We start from the raw sequence: 8,496 nt of genomic DNA, 5'->3' as shown, positions 1-8,496 counted from the left end.
AAAGAAAAAGAGCCAAGGGCAAATTCGCATCAAAGAGAAGCCTGAAATTGTTACTCAAATGTACAAAGATTACAACTTTGTTAATGTATCTTTCAAGTTACGATTTTGTTTATATGAATAAATTAAATATATTTTTTAAACAATAAAGAACTAACTAACAATAAAGAACAATACTAACCATATTATTTTTAATTTAATTATGAACTTATTCATTTATTTTTTTTTATTTAATTATTCGACTAATTTTTTTTCATTTTCAAAATTATTACGTATTAAAAAGTGTATTTCACTTAAATCTATTTTTATTTTTTTTATTTTGCTTCTTTATAAATTTTATTGTTTTAAATAGTTCTAGTGTCCTTAAATTTGTTATTATTATGAAATGATAAGTTGCAATTCAATAATCTTCATTTCAAATAAGTAAAATTTATCATGCCTTTGTTGATATAAATCACTTGTACCTGGTAAATAAAGATTTCATTTATTGTAATAATTCTGTTAGCTTCTATATATAATAACAAATTAAATCATTATTTAATCGTAAACATACAGTAAAAGCGACTGTACTGCTCTTTATAAGTATACATATAATACATCTAGTAACCTGCAATAAAACCCTAGTAGTCCCTGTGTGTAGATAACATTTATCCCTTATTACATTATACACACAACTAGTACAATTACATACCCATAAACCAAAAAAATAAATTTTTATTGTTTAAATAAAACAAATGTTAATGGTATGTCAAATAAGTAATATAATATTTTAAATATTAAATAATAATAATATTGTATATTTTAATAAAAAAGTCAATAAATATTTATTTTTAAATACCTTATTTCTACAGCGCTTAAATTTGTTATTATTATGAAATAATAACAAGTTGCAATTCAGTAATCTTCAATTCAAATAAGTAAAATGTATCACGCCAATGATACATATAATATAATTTTAATTATTATAATTTACAAAGAGGGAAAATAAAAAAAAATAGATTAAAGTGAAATATAATTTTTAATACGTACGTTAATGATTTTGAAAATGAAAATAAAATTAGTCAAATAATTAAATAAGATAAAATAAAAAAGTTCATAAAAATATTTTTATACCCATAAATAGATAAACAAGTTAATAACCAAATGGGTATGTAATTGTGTAAATAAGTTAATGATATACTTTGTACAACTAGTAGAGTGATATACAATTTGCAGCACCTGCGGATTTGTAATACTTTTCATTATTCCAAAAAGCGAACTGGGTAGCTCTTAAATGTTTGATCGTTGAATGTTTCATTGCGTAGATGAAATTAAAATTTAATTGCAAAACAGACTTCATATCTTTTCAACTGAATAATAACTGGAATTATCCATTACGACAAGCCAGGAAAAATCACTGGTGTGGAAACCTCTTTTTATAACCTCTGGTAAAAATTCCTAAGGACTTCTAATTTTCTTTTGTATTAAAAATAAAAATGTTTACATTCTTCCACGAAGTCTTTCTTAATACCACCATCGAAAATAATGTTTGTCGTCTTCTCCGCCCTTTAATTGTATAAAAAATTATTAAATTAATCAGCAATTTTTCTACACAAAAACTTTATGTTAATCAATACAAAAAAATAATAAACTCATTATTAACAACAAAAAATTACATTAAATTTGTGGATTCAATCAAATTTTTAATGTATGAATTCATTAGCATGAACCCACAAGACATGCATTTCATAAACGACATCAAGCGTGTAATTTTTTGTTTTATTATTAAAACCATTTATTTTTTGGGAATAAATTTAACGATTTTTTAAAACAGCTTAAAGGTTTAAAAATTTACCTAGAAGTGATTGTTTTTATTAGGTTACTTTAAAAAATTTAACATATCATAAAGATCATTATTATTATTATTGTTATTAGCATATGGTTTTACACTAGTTTTATTCGGTTTCAGCTGGCCATGACCCAAAGCTTAAACCGATTCTACTTTGTCTATAATGGTATAAAATAAAATAAAAACATGAGATAATAATAAATAATCTTAAAAGGTATAAAGTAAAAAATTAAATCTCCAGGACGGCAAGATGCTAAGAGAATGATTGACGTGTCTTGACATACTCACGGTTTATAAGACTAATAGCAAAAAATACCGTAGAAAATATTCTCCACTAGTCTCACTGCAGACTGAATTAGTATTCTTTACTACCAGCAAGCACATTTATTCTTATTTGAAGTAATCTAAATGTAAAGTGCAAAACATATACGTAATACAGTTACAAAAATCTCAACTTCTTAAAGATGCGAATTGTTCCTCAATTATTATGTTTCACCCTTCTGTACGCCTCATACCTGCTGTTTACTTTTAAAACTAATTTATTCTTTACCTGATAAATAATGGTTGATTATCATACAGAATTTCTCTATCAGCTAGTAAAAATAATATAACAGTTAGTTCTATGGTTTTGTTTCAATTTCAAGAAAACAATCTTCGAAATTTCAGTCGCTTAGAAAAGTGTCACAATGTGTATTTACTATGTATAATACAACGTGCATATTAAAATTGATTGTAAAATACACAAAATGAGGAATAAAATTTAGTAATCAATGAGGTTCCTCACGTTTGATGATAAAAATTAGCGAATAAAATTATTTCTCTTTTTTTTCAATAGTATGAAGTTATCTTACTGAATTCAAACTCCTCAACAAAGGTATGATGCTACTTGGTTGTATAATATAGATTTCATTATACATCTGTAACCATAATATTCAGAATCTTATGGCATTTTAATAGTATGAGTTTTCTATATAGAATGTAATACTTCCGGTTTTTTATTTAAAAATGTACATACTTGAGAGTAGTTTTAAGATAATAGTAATTCACTCACTACTTGTGTATTCCCTCAATTAAATACATTTCGTAACAAAAAACCAAATGATTTCCCCATTTCATACTTATCACTCCTCAGTACCATCTAGGCAAGGGAGCTGGCTTAGATAAAAATGGAATTGTTAACATACATCTAGAATACATTACATACATCATAATAATATACGTCTACTGATTTCTTTAATTTTCCCCCTAGAATTAAAATATTGTATCTTAAATTAAGTGTTCAATTTATAATCTAATAATATCTACTCATGTAGCAAAGAATGAGTAATTGAGCCATTACCATTAAAAAGCAGGTATTTAGAACAAGTAAGCTTGGGTGATACAGGTTATTTTCATACAATCGAATATAATTCTTTAATATATCCCGATCTATTATCATTAACTTGATAATATCAATAAGTAAACGTTTTGAGATTTTAATAAAAATGTACAATTGTAATATCCTAATACTAATTACCTACCAGAAATAATTAATTTGATCAATAAATTATTCTAAGTTGAAACACAATTTTTTTTTAACTTTCGATTTTGAAAGTATTCTTATACGAAGTGTTAGGAAAACTAATTTTCCAGACGCTCCATAGTAAAAATTTTCGTTCAGGAAGTTAACTTCATATTAAAGTTTTACCAGAAAGCAAAGCTAGGAAGATTTGTTTGCATTTCTATTTAGATTGATATTTTTATCAGTTAATACCACCCAGTATTGTAGTATTAAAAATTAAGAAGCAAAATTAAAGTCATTGTTCAATTTTAGAACAGTGACTAAATTGTTCTGGCTAAATTGTTTGCTAGCTAAATCAACAATAAAAGTAGCATGTCTCTAAAAAAAATCATCTATAAAAAGTAATGGGTCTTCACTTGCAATGATCTTGTAAAAAATCATTTAACAAAGTTTAATTGCTCACTGAAATTAGGTTTAGATTCTCAATAATTCACAATAATTTTCTTGATTTCCTGTAAAACTTAAATGTTCATTTAATTAATTTTAAATAAAAAAGCTTAATCCTTTAAGGTTAATCCTTTTCAGCTAACTTTATATTCTATTATGAAGTGGACGATTTGTAGCGTGTAATAATGCCATGCCTACCGGGATTCGAACCCGGGACCTCCGGATGAAAGGCCGAGATGCTTCTACTGGCGCTACGGCGGCCGGCTTTACCCGATACCTAATTACAGAAAACTATAATTAGTGAGACTTCATTACGCTTTTTCTTAATATCTGAATCGCACCAGTTTCGATTACCCTAAATTTAGTTCAGAGATGTATTAAAAATTCAGTACAATTTTATTTATTAATCTTTTTTTTTTAATTTACTTAAATAATTTATAAATGTTCCACTTTTTAAGAAATGGTGTCTATAAACTGGTTATTGATTAAAAATAGTTATCCAAAATAAACTGAGTATTTTAACAAAGTTAGATCCGTTTTAGGAATCAGGAACTCTATAAACGGATATTTGAATTAAAATCTGAAAATCGAATTTTGTTCGATCGCATAACTTCCTCTACATATTACGTACGTAGTGATAAAAAAAGAAGTTACAGAATAATTCTTTATTTGTAAATATCCGTGCCTTACTGTGACAAATGTTAAATGAATAGTCTTATTTTTACCCGTTATTTTTAAAAGGCTAACAAAATATAGTCCCGCACGTAAATATGAATCGCTGTTGCATTTCGGTTCATTAATATTTTCTGTTTTAACCAGTCACTTCGTTTATTCTTTTATTATTGTTTAATTGCCACCTTATGTGCATAACCAATTAAAACTGTAACGAGAGTTTATTACATCACCTTAATATTATATTATTTTAGAAATGACACTATTTTTATGCTCGTCTTTGTATTTGATGACAGTTATTACAGAACAAGCGTCTTTAAAGAGAAAATTATTCTGCGTTTAACTTTTTTATTTCAGTTTTTGGGAAAACTGATTTGTTTAAATGTAGGGCAGCCCATTGTATGATAATCTGTTTAGACACTATTCTAATGAAAATTTTGTAAAAACTTAAAGCATGGCAATCGATAATTTCTTGTTCACCAAAATGATTGTTTATACTTTCTCAAACTTTGTTTATCTAAATGATACAATTTATTTTTACACCTATAAAGAATAAAAAAAAAATGAGATGAAATTATTTTTTTGTTTTTAAGAAGGTTGAATGATCAGAGGTGAATCGAGATGAATTAACCGATCAAGGTTAACGCTAGCCCATCTCTACTAATCGGGCTGAGAATAAAATTTCTATTGTGAAACCGTTTATGAGTTGTTAATTGTGTCGACTCTGGTCTTGGTTGCAGGGCAAGTGGGGTAATGAATCACCAGCGGAAAGTGTTGTGATATATTGCGAGAGAAATGGTTCATTTAACATTGTTACGCTAAGCATCAGATCCATTTTGAATAGTGAGACGCCCTTTTGTTTTTTTTCTTGATTTTCCTTCTCTATAAAACTAACAACAGACTTCTACAGTAGCAGAAGTTAAACGAATAGAACGGAGTTACAAGCTGTTTTCTTCATTATGTCTGATGTACTTGTTGTCTTATTGTTTTGTTTTAGTTTTCTATGTTATGCAGTGTTATCAGATAATATTAATAATGATGTATCGTTTAATATTACTGTCGGTTCTACATCCTCTTCTGAAGAGAACCCAAAAAAAGGATACGGAAATACATCAACAAATGTTACCGATGTAATTTTTAAAGTGAGTAGTATTGTTTTAAATAAATCTAAATAATATATAACTTCCGAAGTTTTTGTTTTTTATCTCTTTTTATACTCAACCGGCTGGTTAGCATAGAGTGTTAACTTCTCTTTTAACTCAGTTCCTAGTGAGAGTACGTGATTTTTCTCCAATTAATCTCATCACAAAACAAAGAAATAAATACTACATCTGCAAGTAGTAATAAAATAAAACGCATCATTCAGCTTCATTATGATATGTTTTTGTCAATAAGTTAAATATAAATGATTTTTATTGTTTCGGTTATTCTGTTAGTTGGCTATATCAAAAAACTGAATTATTCACTAGTTATGAAAAAACTAATTTCCTAATTATATTGTTTGATTTTGGTTCTTTGTTAGGAAAAGCAGAGGAAAATTATTATTCCATTTATTTGCATTACAGTAAGGTGTATTAACTTGCATAAGTACATTAGTTGAGAATTACCATAACCTCTTTCTGAGCGTCACCTTCACGATTAATGGGTAAACTTAGCGATAACATCCAATATAAGAGAATGAAGAAGCTTTCTGCCTGGGCTTAGCTTAAGCTTCTCTATAATTTGTCTTTCTGAATAAGAATGTGTAAATTAATCATTTATTTTCAACTATCAAGAATTATTCAGGGAGTTTCACTGAATAAGTTAATAACAGGGTCCATTACACTTTTTTTCTGCCTTTTCTTTTTCCTGTTTAGCCTCCGGTAACTACTGTTTAGATAATACTTCAGAGGACGATATGTATGAGTGTAAATGAAGTGTAGTCTTGTACATTCTCAGTTCGACCTTTCCTGAGATGTGTGGTTAATTGAACCCAACCACCAAAGAACACCGGTATCCACGATCTAGTATTCAAATCCGTGTAAAAATAACTGGCTTTTCTAGGACTTGAACGCTGGAACTCTCGACTTCGAAATCAGCTGACTTGGAAAGACGCGTTCACCACTAGACCAACTCGGTGGGTCAGGGTCCATCACACTAGCCTGTCCTTTCCAGTTCATCATTATCGGAGATCTATCACTGTAGTGGTTTTAATAACCATTCACAACTATCAATAAATAATCTATATAGTAGGCTGAGACTAAACTGTTTAGATTAACTACACATATATCAGTAATGCAAAACTGGCTGGCCAGGTTACATGGTATACATTTTATAATTATTTTATTTTAAAATTTAATTTTAATTTTTAATTCTTAATTGACGTCAAATTTAAACATATGCAATTATTTTATTTAATTGACTTCATATTTTGTATGTAAGAGAGTAATTTTAATTTTTATTCTGAAAAAATTTGTTATGTCTGATACACCTGATGATACGGGATTCCGCGAAAGTGCTTTTAGAATAATAAAAAAAGAAAAAAAAAGGAAAGTGTCGTTTCATTTACTTTGTAATTCTATATTTGGGTTGTTCAAGTTGGTTTTTGACTATTCAAAAAAAAATACATTTTATATATATGAATTTACATACTAGTTACCTCCTTACATGCAGCCCCCGAACTTATTTCAACCCTGTTATAACTTCCACCCTGATAAGCACACATCTTACTGCAATATGCTGATGGAAGTAGTATTGAAAGATTTCACTTGATAAATCTTTACCATGACTACCCCATCCTGCTTGCTTCAAGCAATAAGAATTTATTTTAACGGCAGTCGTTTTCCGATCTTAAACACCTATGGACACTGTGGATTGATACTACTTGCATAACCGTTGTTCAGCAACATCAAAAATTAATCAAGCTTTGAGGGAATATAACTTTTTAGGCTTCTTAATAACCTAATTCCTAGAGATCTTTTCGGCGCTAACGGGTTAGAGTGATCCAATTTACTTTGCATCAGTAAACATAATTTTTGTAATAACAATTAATCTAGAGTTTGGTGAGTTGTATCTTAATTCCCTCACTTTTGGCCGGAGGATCCTAAGTAATTCCAGTTGGACCGGAGGGTACTTAGTTTTTACTCTGACAACGCACTTTTTGACTTAAAAAAGATGGAATTCTTAATTCAATTTGTATGTAATACTTTTATATGTTTAATCCTAACTTTCACTTAAAAGGATCACGGGGGTGGATTTCGATTATTCTCTTTTTTATTCTATGCAAAACGTCCGTTGCGGTACTTTGGGAATTTATTCCTCCAAATATTTGTGAACGGTAAAGTTCTTCACCTTTTAATATCTACTAATTTTGTCTGTAAACTTTAAATACTACAGCCCTACTGTCAGTTGTAAAATATAATTACAAGAACTTAACTTTAAAATCGTATAAAATATTTTTTTATTTGTACAAAATATCTATTTTTTGAGTACCTATTATCAAAACAAACAGAATCCCATCAACAAACAGAATCAGTTAATAGGATTAAAAAATTAAAAACCTTCAAACTACACTCCAGATTTATAAAATATTATGAGTAAAACGATGTCTTTAGGAGTACTCATTAAAACAATATTATTCAAAGTTATAAAATGATGTAGTACTAAGGATTTTAAATCGAGTGTTAATCAACGCCATTGGAGCTCAACGCTTCTTCTGGTCGGGAGAAAGGATTCTACACATCGTTTCAGTGGGCCTTCTCGGTGCTTATTTGCGTGCATTTATTTATTATTTTTCTTTTTATTTCAATGTTCCATATCTCTGACACAATAAATAACACTTTCGTTTTAAAACTCATACATAATCACATTGCGTAGAAAAAAGAGTTTTTGCACGAAGGGCAGAATCAAAGGGATGTGTGAAACATCAGCATCAAACGTATTTAATAAACTGAACATTATACAGAATTCTCCAAGAAACTTTACCTTGAATTCTAGAGCACATTTCAGAGCCCATTTGAAGCAACGTTTTTATAAAAATGTGTGTACAGAAATGGCATTCTTTTCAAGTACG

The sequence above is a fragment of the Lycorma delicatula genome, chromosome 1, assembly GCF_047948215.1.
Source record: "Lycorma delicatula isolate Av1 chromosome 1, ASM4794821v1, whole genome shotgun sequence".
NCBI classification, from domain to species: domain Eukaryota; kingdom Metazoa; phylum Arthropoda; class Insecta; order Hemiptera; family Fulgoridae; genus Lycorma; species Lycorma delicatula.
The sequence above is the reverse complement of the archived record's forward strand: the minus strand, read 5'-3'. Positions refer to the sequence as shown.